The sequence below is a fragment of the Bombina bombina genome, chromosome 11, assembly GCF_027579735.1.
Source record: "Bombina bombina isolate aBomBom1 chromosome 11, aBomBom1.pri, whole genome shotgun sequence".
Classification (NCBI taxonomy): Eukaryota; Metazoa; Chordata; class Amphibia; order Anura; family Bombinatoridae; genus Bombina; species Bombina bombina.
In genome coordinates this window covers 113,799,159-113,812,150 of record NC_069509.1, presented here as the reverse complement: position 1 = coordinate 113,812,150, position 12,992 = coordinate 113,799,159, and the positions used below count along the sequence as shown (strand labels likewise).

At 40.2% G+C, this 12,992-nt stretch overlaps 1 long non-coding RNA gene across 1 annotated transcript; it reads left to right on the top strand.

Annotated features, from left to right (window-relative positions):
* Window positions 1–2,390: 2,390 nt before the first annotated feature.
* On the top strand, window positions 2,391–2,618 carry LOC128642213 (uncharacterized). Its single transcript, XR_008399633.1, has 2 exons — window positions 2,391–2,421; window positions 2,502–2,618. It is a non-coding gene; the product is annotated as an uncharacterized LOC128642213 (long non-coding RNA).
* The last annotated feature ends 10,374 nt before the right edge of the window (window positions 2,619–12,992 follow it).

Here is a 12,992-nt window from a genome sequence, read left to right as displayed (position 1 = left end):
GGGCGCGTGACCAATAGTATAGGAATATAGTGGTATTAGTATAATATGACTGTATAGGGTCTCCATTGAGGACATTTTGAACCTACTAAAGTGGGTGAGAGAGTGACTGGGGATTCGGAATAAAATAGGGATATCTCTTTATCGTTTAAGGTATGGAATTTGCCTCTACTATATACAATAGTCTAGTATAGTATAGCATATTGCCTAGGGCGTAATTATTAAGGTGGAGAGAGATATAAGAGTGTATGGACATTAAAGCTTAATAGAGTAATTTTCTCAGAACGAGGACATGTGCTACGGTTACCGAGGGACATGGTCATTCTATTCATTGATAAACTGCATGACACAATATGAGGACATTAAACAACATAACTTGCATAGGGTGTACATGGCCTCTTAATATGATGGGAGATACGTGAGGCTAGAGGAGAGCAGGCCAGGCCTGGGATAGGTTGTTTGTCATCTTGGGGGGGTTGCATAGAGCGACAGTATGAGAGAGACTCAGAAGCTATTGTTATGAAGGGAGAGAAGTTTCAGGTGTGTGTGTCATTATATGGACTACCCAGGGTATGAGTGATGTCACAATTATGTGATGTATGGGAGTAGAAATTAAATGACAGTAACATATAACTTAGGCTACTAATATGTGCTTAGTCAGTACTATAAAGATTCTCCTTAGAGCTAAGGTACCTAAAATGGATTGCATATGCCTCTGATTATGAGTTTAAATTTTAGACATAGTGATCTCTTACATGCTACTGACAGGTAATGCTAAATTAATTAGAATATACATCTATACTGTGTTCTCCGTAATGGGTAAGGCTACTACATATATCAGAGCTAAAAAAAAACCTAAGCTATCTCTGTGGGAAAGGGAAAACACTCAACGCTGGTCCCTTCTAGTTTGAGGAAGGTAATAGATGACAGTAAGGAGTCTCCTCCGTATATGTATATATATATATCTCAGGTTAGGGAAACAAATACAAGGTAATAGCATAATATATTCCCAGATCTAAGCTATGTGTGTAGTGAGGAAGATGTATAGGGCTAATTGCACACAATAATATAGCTGGGTATACAGTGATATAACTACGGCGCTCATATTGTAGGGGTATTCCACTAAGAGAAATATGCAAGACTAGTGCTTCACTTGTATATCCATCAATAAATAACTTGCTATGCATGTTACCTAACATGAGTTTAAACTATGCATTTGTCATAATATCAGTATATCTTTACAGCCTGTCCCTTTAAGAACTGCCTGTTGTGTTCCTTTATAAGCATCCTAGCTGCTTTGCTCATTGCTTGTTATTGAGGAACCTCCCCTGGTTTCATTAGAGCCACTTACTGCCTTGTTCAGCTGCTTCCTGCAGCATATCCTGGAAGTCTGCCTTCAGATTCAGTGTGCACCTGGACACCTCCCTCTTCAGACTGGAGCTTTGCAGTTAAACAGAAGCCTGCTGCTCTTTGGTAACAACACATCCTTTTTGTCAGCGGATTCCAGAACACTTCTGATTATCAGCAGCTGTGACAGAATAACAAGCCTGAAAATGGATCAAGCAGATTTGCCCACACATGTATACAATCTTTCACAGAGAGTAGATCAACTTTCTCAAGGTTTAAGAGAGTTGCAATTAGAAAATCAGACACTAAGAGACATTATAAAAGATACTGCAGCTCCTAAACAGGTTACTATTGATTCAACAAATGAGCCTATTGTATCACCTCCAGAAAAATTTTCTGGTGATAGAAGTCAGTTCCGTGACTTTAAGAATGCATGTTACCTTTTATTCACTTTAAGGCCAAAAACATACACTACTGATAAACAAAGAGTACTGACAGTTATTTCTTATCTCAGAGCAGAGCCTAGAACTTGGGCCAACTCTTATTTTGAGCAAAATTATCCCATATTAGATAACTTAGAAGTTTTTTTTCATGCAATGGCGTTATTGTATGATGATCCGTGCAAACAACTCACATCAGAAAATTCAATGAGAGCTCTTAAACAGGGAAAGAGGCCTGTAGAGGACTATATAGCCGAATTTAAAAGGGTTTCAAAAGATTCACAGTGGAATGACATCTCACTTAGAAACCAATTTAGATTAGGATTATCAGAAGCCCTGAAAGATGAGCTATCTAGAATAGACATACCAGAAAGTCTGGATAATTTAATGTCTTTGTCAATTAATATTGACAGACGTTTAAGGGAACGAAAGAAGGAAAGATATAATTCAGATCCAATAATAAGGAAATCCTATCAACCTTATAAAGTTACAGAAGAACCAATGGAAATTGGTGTAATCAGGGGACCTTTAAGCCCTGAAGAGAAAAAGAGGAGAAGGGAAAATAACCTCTGTCTTTATTGCGCATCTAAAGAACATGAAGTAAAAGACTGCCCTAACCTTACCAAGATAAAAAGAGGTAAGAACTATAACTTCAGTAGTACTTCTGACATAAGTTTTGGTAAACCATCTTACTGTCATTTACTTGTTTCCTTACAGTGGGGCTCAAAAGAGATTATGTTGAAGGCACTCGTTGATTCCGGTGCTTCAAGCAACTTTATTGATTTAGATGTGGTGTATAGGAATGAAATAGCATTAAAGAAAAAACAAAATTCATATGTGTTATGTGTATTTGATGGTAGTCAAATTTCTAACGGACCAATCACACATCAAACAACACCTATTATTATGGTTACACACGGGGAACATAAAGAACATATTTCATTCAACGTAACACCATCACCTCTATTTCCATTAATCTTAGGCTTACCTTGGTTACAACAACACCAACCTAGCATTGATTGGCAAACACTTAGTACACAATTCCAATCTCATTATTGTAAGCAACATTGTTTACCAAAACAAATATACTCACATATAAATAATCTGTCCACAACAAAGAATCAAGTTGGAAAATTACAACACCCAGTACCTGAAATCTATTCCCAATTTCAGGATGTATTTGATAAAAAGGAGGCGGAGACTTTACCACCGCATAGGACTTACGATTGTCCAATAGATCTCCTTCCTGGGTCACCAATACCTTTTGGTCACATTTATCCACTATCTCAGCCTGAGCTACAGCACTTAAAACAATATCTAGATGAGAATCTAAAAAAGGGCTTTATAAGAGCTTCCACTTCGCCAGCAGCTGCTGGAATGTTTTTCGTGCGCAATAGAGATGGAACACTTAGACCAATTGTTGACTACCGACAGCTCAATAAGATTACAATTAAAAATAGATACCCATTACCTTTGATAACTGAATTAATTGAAAGGTTGGGTAAGGCATCTATTTACACTAAACTAGATTTGAGGGGCGCATATAATTTAATCCGTATAAGGAAAGGGGACGAATGGCTCACAGCGTTCCGTACCAGATATGGTTTGTACGAGTACACTGTGATGCCATTCAGCCTCTGCAACGCCCCAGCAACCTTTCAACATTTTATTATTGAGGTTTTCCGTGATTTACTGGATGTTTGTGTAATCATCTACTTGGATGACATCCTGATTTACTCAGAATCCTTGCAAGAACACATAAAACATGTAACTACAGTACTAACCAGATTAAGAGAGAATCATCTCTATGCAAAACCAGAAAAATGTACATTTCATACCCAAGATATATCATTTCTTGGTTACAGAATTACAGCAGATGGTATCAATATGGAAGATACTAAGATATCCTCCATTACAAATTGGCCACAACCAACCAATGTAAAAGAACTTCAAAGTTTCTTAGGTTTTTCGAATTTTTAGCGAAAATTTATTAAACATTTTTCTTCTATAGTGAAACCTCTCACAAGGCTTACAGGAAAAGGGACACCTTTCGTTTGGACTCTGAATGCACAACAAGCATTTGATTTACTAAAAGAATGTTTCACAACTGCACCAATACTTCATTTCCCAGATCCTACAAAACAGTACATCCTAGAAGTTGATGCATCGGAGTATGCAATAGGTGCCATCCTATCTCAAAGGACAAGTTTAACAGAACCCGTTCATCCGGTTGCTTACTACTCACGATCTTTAACACCTCCAGAAATTAACTATCCAATTGGGGAAAAAGAACTCCTATCGATTAAATCAGCTTTCGAACATTGGAGGCACTTGTTGGAGGGTACAGATATACCAATTCTTGTATATACTGACCACAAGAACCTAGAGTATTTGCAGACTAATCGCACGCTGTCATCAAGACAACTCAGATGGAGTCTGTATTTCTCTAGGTTTAACTTCCATATACAATACAGACCTGGATCACGTAACGGGAAAGCAGATGCTCTGTCAAGACAGAGAACACCCCATAACCATATTGAACCACAGAGAACTGTTCTATCTCCAGGAAATTTCATCTCCTGCATACAACCTTTTACACAAGAATTAAAGGATGCTCAAAGCAGGGATGTTAATACAAATAAATATAATCTCATAAAACATCCAGATGGTCTATATTATTTTGAGAATCTCTTGTATATACCACCAACTTTACAAAAGGTAATTCTACAACAAAACCATGACTCAGTCCTTAATGGACATCCTGGTATACAAAATACATATGATTTAATTAAAAGGAAATACTGGTGGCCTAAGATGTGGAGCTCAATAGAGGATTACGTCAAAACTTGTACTTTATGTGTTCAAAACAAAAAGGATCACAAAAAACCTTATGGATATTTAATGTCATTACCGATACCCGATCGACCATGGAAAGAAGTCGCTATGGATTTCATAGTAGAGTTGCCTAAATCTAAGACTTATACTACAATTTTAGTAGTTATCGATTTATTTACTAAGATGGCACATTTCTTGCCCATACCAGCTTTACCCACTGCATCTCAAACCGCGGAGTTGTTTTTATCAAACATTGTAAAAATACATGGACTACCAACAAGTATTCTCACAGACCGTGGTAGCCAATTCACATCTAAATTTTGGCAATCCTTATGTGACAAATTGAATATCACAAGAAAACTTACAACATCATATCATCAGCAAACGAATGGCCAATGTGAACGCACCAACCAAACTTTAGAGCAATATTTACGTGTTTTCTGTTCCCAGCAACAAGATAAATGGGCTGAATATTTGGCAACTGCTGAGTTTGCCTATAATAACACCAAAAATGATTCCACTCAGCTTTCCCCCTTTTTCGCCAATTATGGATTTCATCCTACTTATGATCTCCTACCCAATATGCATGCTCAATGTCCTATTGTTAACGACTTAGTTAATTCCATCGCTCAAAATTTTAAATTATTACAGGATAATATCACCCGGGCTCAATCCCGCCATCAACACTACTACAATTTACGCCGGCGACCAGCTCCGGATTACAAGGTCGGTGATTTGGTCTGGTTATCCACCCGTCACATACGAATACCAACTACGAAAGCTAAATTCAACCAGTTGTATATAGGACCATTTCTCATAGAAAAAAACATTAACTCCAACGCTGTTGTACTACGGTTACCAGAAAGGTATCGCATACACCCTTCATTCCACGTTGCCATGATTAAACCTTATACTCCTGTCCGATCTGTTCCATCGTCCATTCCGGATTCGGTTCAGTCCCAATCTGACCAAGAGGAGTATGAGGTCTCTGAAATACTGGATTCTAGAGTGTTTCGGGGTGTACTTCAGTATTTAGTCCATTGGGAGGGGTATTCGCATGAGGAGGATTCTTGGGAGCCTGCCACTAACATTTCTGCCCCTCGTTTGGTCTCGCTTTTTCATCGGAGACATCCTGAGAGACCCTCTTTTTGAATCGACTCCTGGAAATAAAACCTGGAGGTTTTCCTTGTGTGGGGGACCTGTCATAATATCAGTATATCTTTACAGCCTGTCCCTTTAAGAACTGCCTGTTGTGTTCCTTTATAAGCATCCTAGCTGCTTTGCTCATTGCTTGTTATTGAGGAACCTCCCCTGGTTTCATTAGAGCCACTTACTGCCTTGTTCAGCTGCTTCCTGCAGCATATCCTGGAAGTCTGCCTTCAGATTCAGTGTGCACCTGGACACCTCCCTCTTCAGACTGGAGCTTTGCAGTTAAACAGAAGCCTGCTGCTCTTTGGTAACAACACATCCTTTTTGTCAGCGGATTCCAGAACATTTCTGATTATCAGCAGCTGTGACAGCATTACCAGAAAACATCTTAAACTAAAACTGAAACAAAGCATTGTTGGACACAAGCCACACAAGAGTTCACGTATCTGCAGCAAGTCCTATCACAGACCAGCAAGAGTTGGGCACTTGCGGCATGGGACAGTCACTATAAGTTTACCCCACTCCGGTTTACATAAAAGATAAAATAAAAGAGAATTTTACAGCATAACATAGGAAGTGCAGCATCTGTGAATGAATGGTCATATCTTAAAGACTGTCCTGTATACATAAAAGTCTGTTTAAATATATGGAAGTTTGCAAAGCTTCATTGTCAGTCCGTGCAAACCGTCATGTAGGGAGCGCTAATTGCTGCCTTGTTTTACTTACAAAGTGATTGCTAGCCTACTCCAGCTTTATTTATCCTGGGTCCCAGCTGTGGGCTGCTAAGGACCTGCCCAGGTAGTGAAATAAGTCCCCGACAAGACATCTGCTGTCTGGCATCGCTCCAAAGGCTAAATCTAGATTGAGGCATGAGCGGCACCAAGACCGGCACTCCAGAAGGACTCCGCTGGTCAGCGTCTGGTATCAGCCTATCGATTCGTGGTAGCAGAGTGACCTTCTGTTTAGCGGTTAGTGGAACTGACCATCTACTCATCTCTGAGATATACAGAGCCGATGCTGGGGCAACGCGTGCCGCCATGGGAGGCCGTGGTGAAATAGATAGGGTTGAGATTTCCGGTTCTGAAATTATCTCCCTGATACCATATGTAATGCGGGTAGTCTCCCTGCCGTCGTGTGATACTCTTTGCTGAATGCGATCTCCAGTGTTGTCGGGCAAAGATCTAGGCCCCTCATACCTCCCAGGGAGAGCAACCGCAACTTTATCTGTAGCCGACAGAAGCAATGTTGTTTCCATCATAGTGAGTGAGATGGCTGTAGACTTCGGCAAGTTCATTTCTGGAGATGTGGACGAACTGTCTTGCTCGTGAGGACGCAGTACTAGTACTTGTGTGGGAGGTAGTGGTGGTGGGGAATGGGTCAATGAACCTTTAGCGCACACCTTCTCATCTGTTGCAGAAGTTAGCGATCTGGTCGTTTCTCTGAGAGTACTCTTTAGCTAGCATGAGAGCCTGAAAGTCTTCCATAATTCAAGTATAGTCGGAGCCGATAGCAATTAAGCTGCGGAGTTCATTAGAGTGCCACGTGGGTAAAAAATGGCTTCTCCCGGCAAAGCGTTACCGATATCTTCCTGGAGATAAAGCAAGTTAGGCTTCCCAGTTCAGGATGTTAAACACTTGTGATGTCCCCCAAAGCATATAAATCCATTAGGTAGTAAGTAAAGCTGCACTGAGCGGTCAAAAATAAGTAAATTATCGGACTTGGTCCGGAGCTGCTATGATATGCGACCGCTTAGATGCAGAGCTGGCACCGCCCCCCCCGGGTATTATAGTTTTTAACAAATTAAAATGTAGCTTTTTTCATATAAAACAACTGCACTAGGCAGTTTTTGGGGGCTAAAGTTGGCGAGTGTGCGGTGTTAGAACAAAAAAAGTACTGAAAAGTGCTTTTACATAGAGGTCTATGGGAACTGTGTGTTCCCAGTAAATATATATGTATATGCTTATATACATATATTTTTATGTGTTAATATGTGTATATACACATATAAACACATAAATATATAAGCATATACATATATATTTACAAATTGCTGGCATTGATGCGCTACTTACCCCATGCGCTGCGCAATTTCTCATGCCATGTCTCATAGCATGAGAATGTGGCTCCCATTTGATCTTATGGAAGTGCGCTCTCGTGAGCTCAATGCTTCCCAGCAATAAGAACGTGACCTCACTTTCAACTTGTAATACCAGCGCACATTAGCGTGCACTGGTATTACTAAGTGGAGTGCTAATATTGCTTTCAAGAAAGCGATATATAGCGCTCAAACTTGTAATCTGGCCATAAATGTTTTAAAAGCATTTGCAACTGTTATTTTGTTAGAAAAATATTGAATTGCCTTGCAGGCCTTGGACACACCACTTGAGAAGCCTCTTGATAGTTGTTCACCCTATTTCTTTTGCTGTGGCCAGTTAGGGTCAGATATAAATTAACTCTGCACATACAGGGGTGTATTTATTAATGTACAAGCGGACATGATCCGATATTGCGGATCATGTCCGCTGCACATCGATAAATACCGACAGCTTACGCTCTCGGCATTTATCATTGCGCCGTAAACTGCTGGTGCAATGCCGCCCCCTGTGGATTTGGGGCCAATCGACGCTAGCAGGGGGTGTCAATCAACCTGATCGCATTCGATCGGGTTGATTTCTGGCGATGTCTGTCTGCCGCCTCAGAGCAGGCGGACAGGTTATGGCGAGCCTTCAGGGGCATCATGCTCTGTACGGAGCTTGATAAATATTCCCCACAGTATCAACCAATCATGGTGCAGCATGTAGGAGGGTCAGGAATATCCATTTCACAGAATGCACTTCAGTCTCTTTGGGAGCAGTGGAAACACATCAGCTTTCACAGTTAAATTACAGGAAAATCAGCCAAAATAAATAATTAAAGTGAATTGGAATGGTTTCAAATTATGATTTGTGAACTATGAAGGTTTATGTAATGTCATGCTGCTTTAGATTAGTAAGATTTTTGCTCTTGTACTGAACTAAATCTTGGTTCATGTTCACAGTGAGTGTTTAGAATCAGCTTTGGATATTACCTTTAAAGCTATCTGTCTGCTTACAGTTCTTGCTGAAAACTAGAGTAAATATTTAATTTATTTTTCTTCTTCATAGCTGCTTGCTGTTTATAGTCAGTGTTGGTGTTAGAGACATGTTTATTAAAAGTTCCTAAGTAAAAGAAGTAATATTTTGTTATATTCTGTGAGATTAGGAATTACTGTCTCCTAGCACTGCTGTAATAACCTTCTAATAAATAAAGCAGAACACAGTGTTTGAGATCTTTAAACTTGTTCCCAATTCAAACCCACAAATACAGAGCATCTTATTACATTTAAAGAGTCATTACATTTTAATTAAAGGGACATTCAACACTTAGGCAAGGCGTCAAGGGAGGAGGGGTATAGTGTAGGCAGACCTCCGTTTTTTAATTTATAATATAAAAACATGTTACACTAAGTGTTGAATGTCCCTTTAAGCATCCATACATGTTTAATTATCTATAGTAAAACAAATACTAAATACCCGCTTATCTATCTATCATCTATCTATCTCTCTATCTATCTATACATTTAATTTATCTGCTTTTAATCTAAGTTGCCTGGGGGGGATGCTCACCTGTGTGCCCCCTAACCAATTATTCTTTATTTCATTAGTAAGCATTGCTAAATTGTATTAGCCCATCTACATTTGACTATGTTCCTTTCTATTTGTGGTTCCTAGAAAAAAGTTTGCTTTTCATTAATTTACCTCTGATAATGTTTCTACTCTCCCCAGAAGCACTAGAACGTATGCTAGGATTCAGAACCATGACCCAGCTATATGCTACACAAATGATTACAGCAGCAGCTCTTAAATATCTGCTGCTAAAACAGGTTGAGGAGATGTGATAAACATTCTGAAGTGACTACTCAAGGCTTATACGGTAAATATTATTTTCTATGTAAAGGTTTTGCAATGTAGTGCATAATTGTAGATATATTATGCATTCATACAATCATGGCTTTAAAGTCCCTTTAAGGGAATCTGGACAATACATACAAAAATGCACTTATAAAATATTGAGCCATTCCTATATTTCCTTTCTAAAATATTTTTGTCAGCCACTTCCTTAAAGGGATATGTCTATAGTATTCTGGGGCTGTATGGTCCCACTATACTATTGTAGGGCACTTTGCAAAGCACAGTGTTTATAAAAGGGATTCTTTATGTTGTTTTGACAGTTTACAGAGACCTTGTTTCACAGGTGTCTGTGAGGAGCGGCATCCTCTCAAGCCCAGTGAGCTGTCCACCTGCCGGACGGCTAGATGCAGGTAAGTGCTTTTTATCTTATAGGTTGGGAGTTTAACCCCTTAATGACCACATCACTTTTCCATTTTCTGTCCGTTTGGAACCAAGGCTATTTTTACATTTCTGCAGTGTTTGTGTTTAGCTGTAATTTTCCTCTTGCTCATTTACTGTACCCACGCATATTATATACCGTTTTTCTCGCCATTAAATGGACTTTCTAAAGATCCCATTATTTTCATCATATCTTATAATTTACTATAAAAAATTTTATAAAATATGAGGAAAAATGGAAAAAAACACACTTTTTCTAACTTTGACCCCCAAAATCTGTTACACATCTACAACCACCAAAAAACACCCATGCTAAATAGTTTCTAAATTTTGTCCTGAGTTTAGAAATACCCAATGTTTACATGTTCTTTGCTTTTTTTGCAAGTTATAGGGCCATAAATACAAGTATCACTTTGCTATTTCCAAACCATTTTTTTTTCAAAATTAGCGCTAGTTACATTGGAACACTGATATCTGTCAGAAATCCCTGAATATCCCTTGACATGTATATATTTTTTTTTAGAAGACATCCCAAAGTATTGATCTAGGCCAATTTTGGTATATTTCATACCACCATTTCACCGCCAAATGCAATCAAATACAAAAAATTGTTCACTTTTTCACAAATTTTTTCACAAACTTTCGGTTTCTCACTGAAATTATTTACAAACAGCTTTTGCAATTATGGCATAAATGCTTGTAAATGCTTCTCTGGGATCCCCTTTGTTCAGAAATAGCAGACATATATGGCTTTGGCGTTGCTTTTTGGTAATTAGAAGGCCGCTAAATGCCACTGCGCACCACACGTGTATTATGCCCAGCAGTTAAGGGGATAATTAGGGAGCTTTTAGGGAGCTTGTAGGGTTAATTTTAGCCTTAGTGTAGTGTAGTAGACGACCCCAAGTATTGATCTAGGCCTATTTTGGTATATTTCATGCCACCATTTCACCGCCAAATGCGATTATTAAAAAAAACTTTAAATTTTTCACAATTTTAGGTTTCTCACTGAAATTATTTACAAACAGCTTGTGCAATTATGGCACAAATGGTTGTAAATGCTTCTCTGGGATCCCCTTTGTTCAGAAATAGCAGACATATATGACTTTGGCGTTGCTTTCTGGTAATTAGAAGGCCACTAAATGCTGCTGCGCCTCACACGTGTATTATGGCTAGCAGTGAAGGGGTTAATTAGGGAGTTTGTAGGGAGCTTGCAGGGTTAATTTTAGCTTTAGTGTAGAGATCAGCCTCCCACCTGACACATCCCACCCCCTGATCCCAACCAAACAGTTCCCTTCCCTCCCCCACCCCACAATTGTCCCCGCCATCTTAAGAACTGGCAGAAAGTCTGCCAGTACTAAAATAAAAGGGTTTTTAAAAATAATAAAAAATTTTTTTAGCATATTTACATGCCAGTACCCAGTTTGCAAGAAAATATGTTTTTTTTTATTTTTTCCCCGGTTTTTCTGTAGTGTAGCTTCCCCCTCCCCACAGACCAACCCCCACCACCTAAATGATGTGTTTTTTATCTGATTTTGTAACATTTTTTTAACATTTTTTTTAATTTTCCTAAACTTTTTTTTCTGTGTGTAGCGGTTCCCACCCGCTCCCTCCCTGTGCACGCGCCCGCCCCCACCCTCCCGTGCACGTGCGCTTGTCAGTGCGCGCCCCTGGCATCCCGCCCATGATCCCGCCCCCCTCCACATCATGAGGGCCATCGATGGCCGCCACCCGCCTCCCGGTTCGGCTCCCACCCACCAACGCACTGTAAGCCACCGATCTCCGGTGCAGAGAGGGCCACAGAGTGGCTCTCTCTGCACCGGATGGCTTAAAAAGGTTATTGCAGGATGCCTCCATATCGAGGCATCACTGCAATAACCGGAAAGCAGCTGGAAGAGAGCAGGATCGCTTCCAGCTGCTTTCCACACCGAGGACGTGCAGGGTACGTCCTCAGGTGTTAACTGCCTTTTTTTAGGACGTACCCTGCACGTCCTCGGTCGTTAAGGGGTTAAAAGAGGCACTTTGGGATTCCTGCAAGAGTTTTATGGGGACTTACATATATCCTAGTCCCCAGCAGAGAAAAGAACTATGGCAGGTCTACCCAGGCTTGAACTGTCCTAAGAGGCCTATACAGAGGAGGCTGATGCCTGTTATGTTTGGGGTTGTGATGCCTGTTATGTTTGGGGTCATGATGCCTGTTATGTTTGGGGTCGTGATGCCTGTTATGTTTGGGGTCGTGATGCCTGTTATGTTTGGGGTCGTGATGCCTGTTATGTTTGGGTTCGCTATGCGGATCTCAATCTCTGTCCTGCTTATTGGTATTGCGAGAGAAAGCTATCGGTTGTTACCGATCTCGCTTTAGATGTGTGTGTAGGCATTTCAGTAACGGCCGGGTTGCACTATTCGGGAAATCAAGCTAGTCGGTTTTTACCAACCTCGATTTACGTCCTTGGCAGGCAATCTGCCTCTTCACTAGGTTTGTATTCAGAAGGCGGGAGTTTGAGCGCCATTAGTCTGTGGTGCACTGATTCCTCTTGTTAGTTATTTGACCCCACCTCTTTCTTGTTCCGTATCAGAGCGGCACCATGCTTGGCTGCTCCCGTAGTGAACATGTGACCCGGCTCCTTCTCCGACGTGCGAAGGGAGCGGCGGTCCTGTTTAAGAGTCTCATTGGTACTTGAGACTACTCTGCTCCATGGCTAGCAGTTGTTCATAGCTGCAATTGAGATACAGTCAATGTCATAACAGACACATAATCAGTTATTTTTCAAACCTGAGTATTTATATATATAAGCCTGTTGCTACATAAGTATTTGATTACTTTCTCTACATGTAACAGGCAGGATGCATTAATCTACAA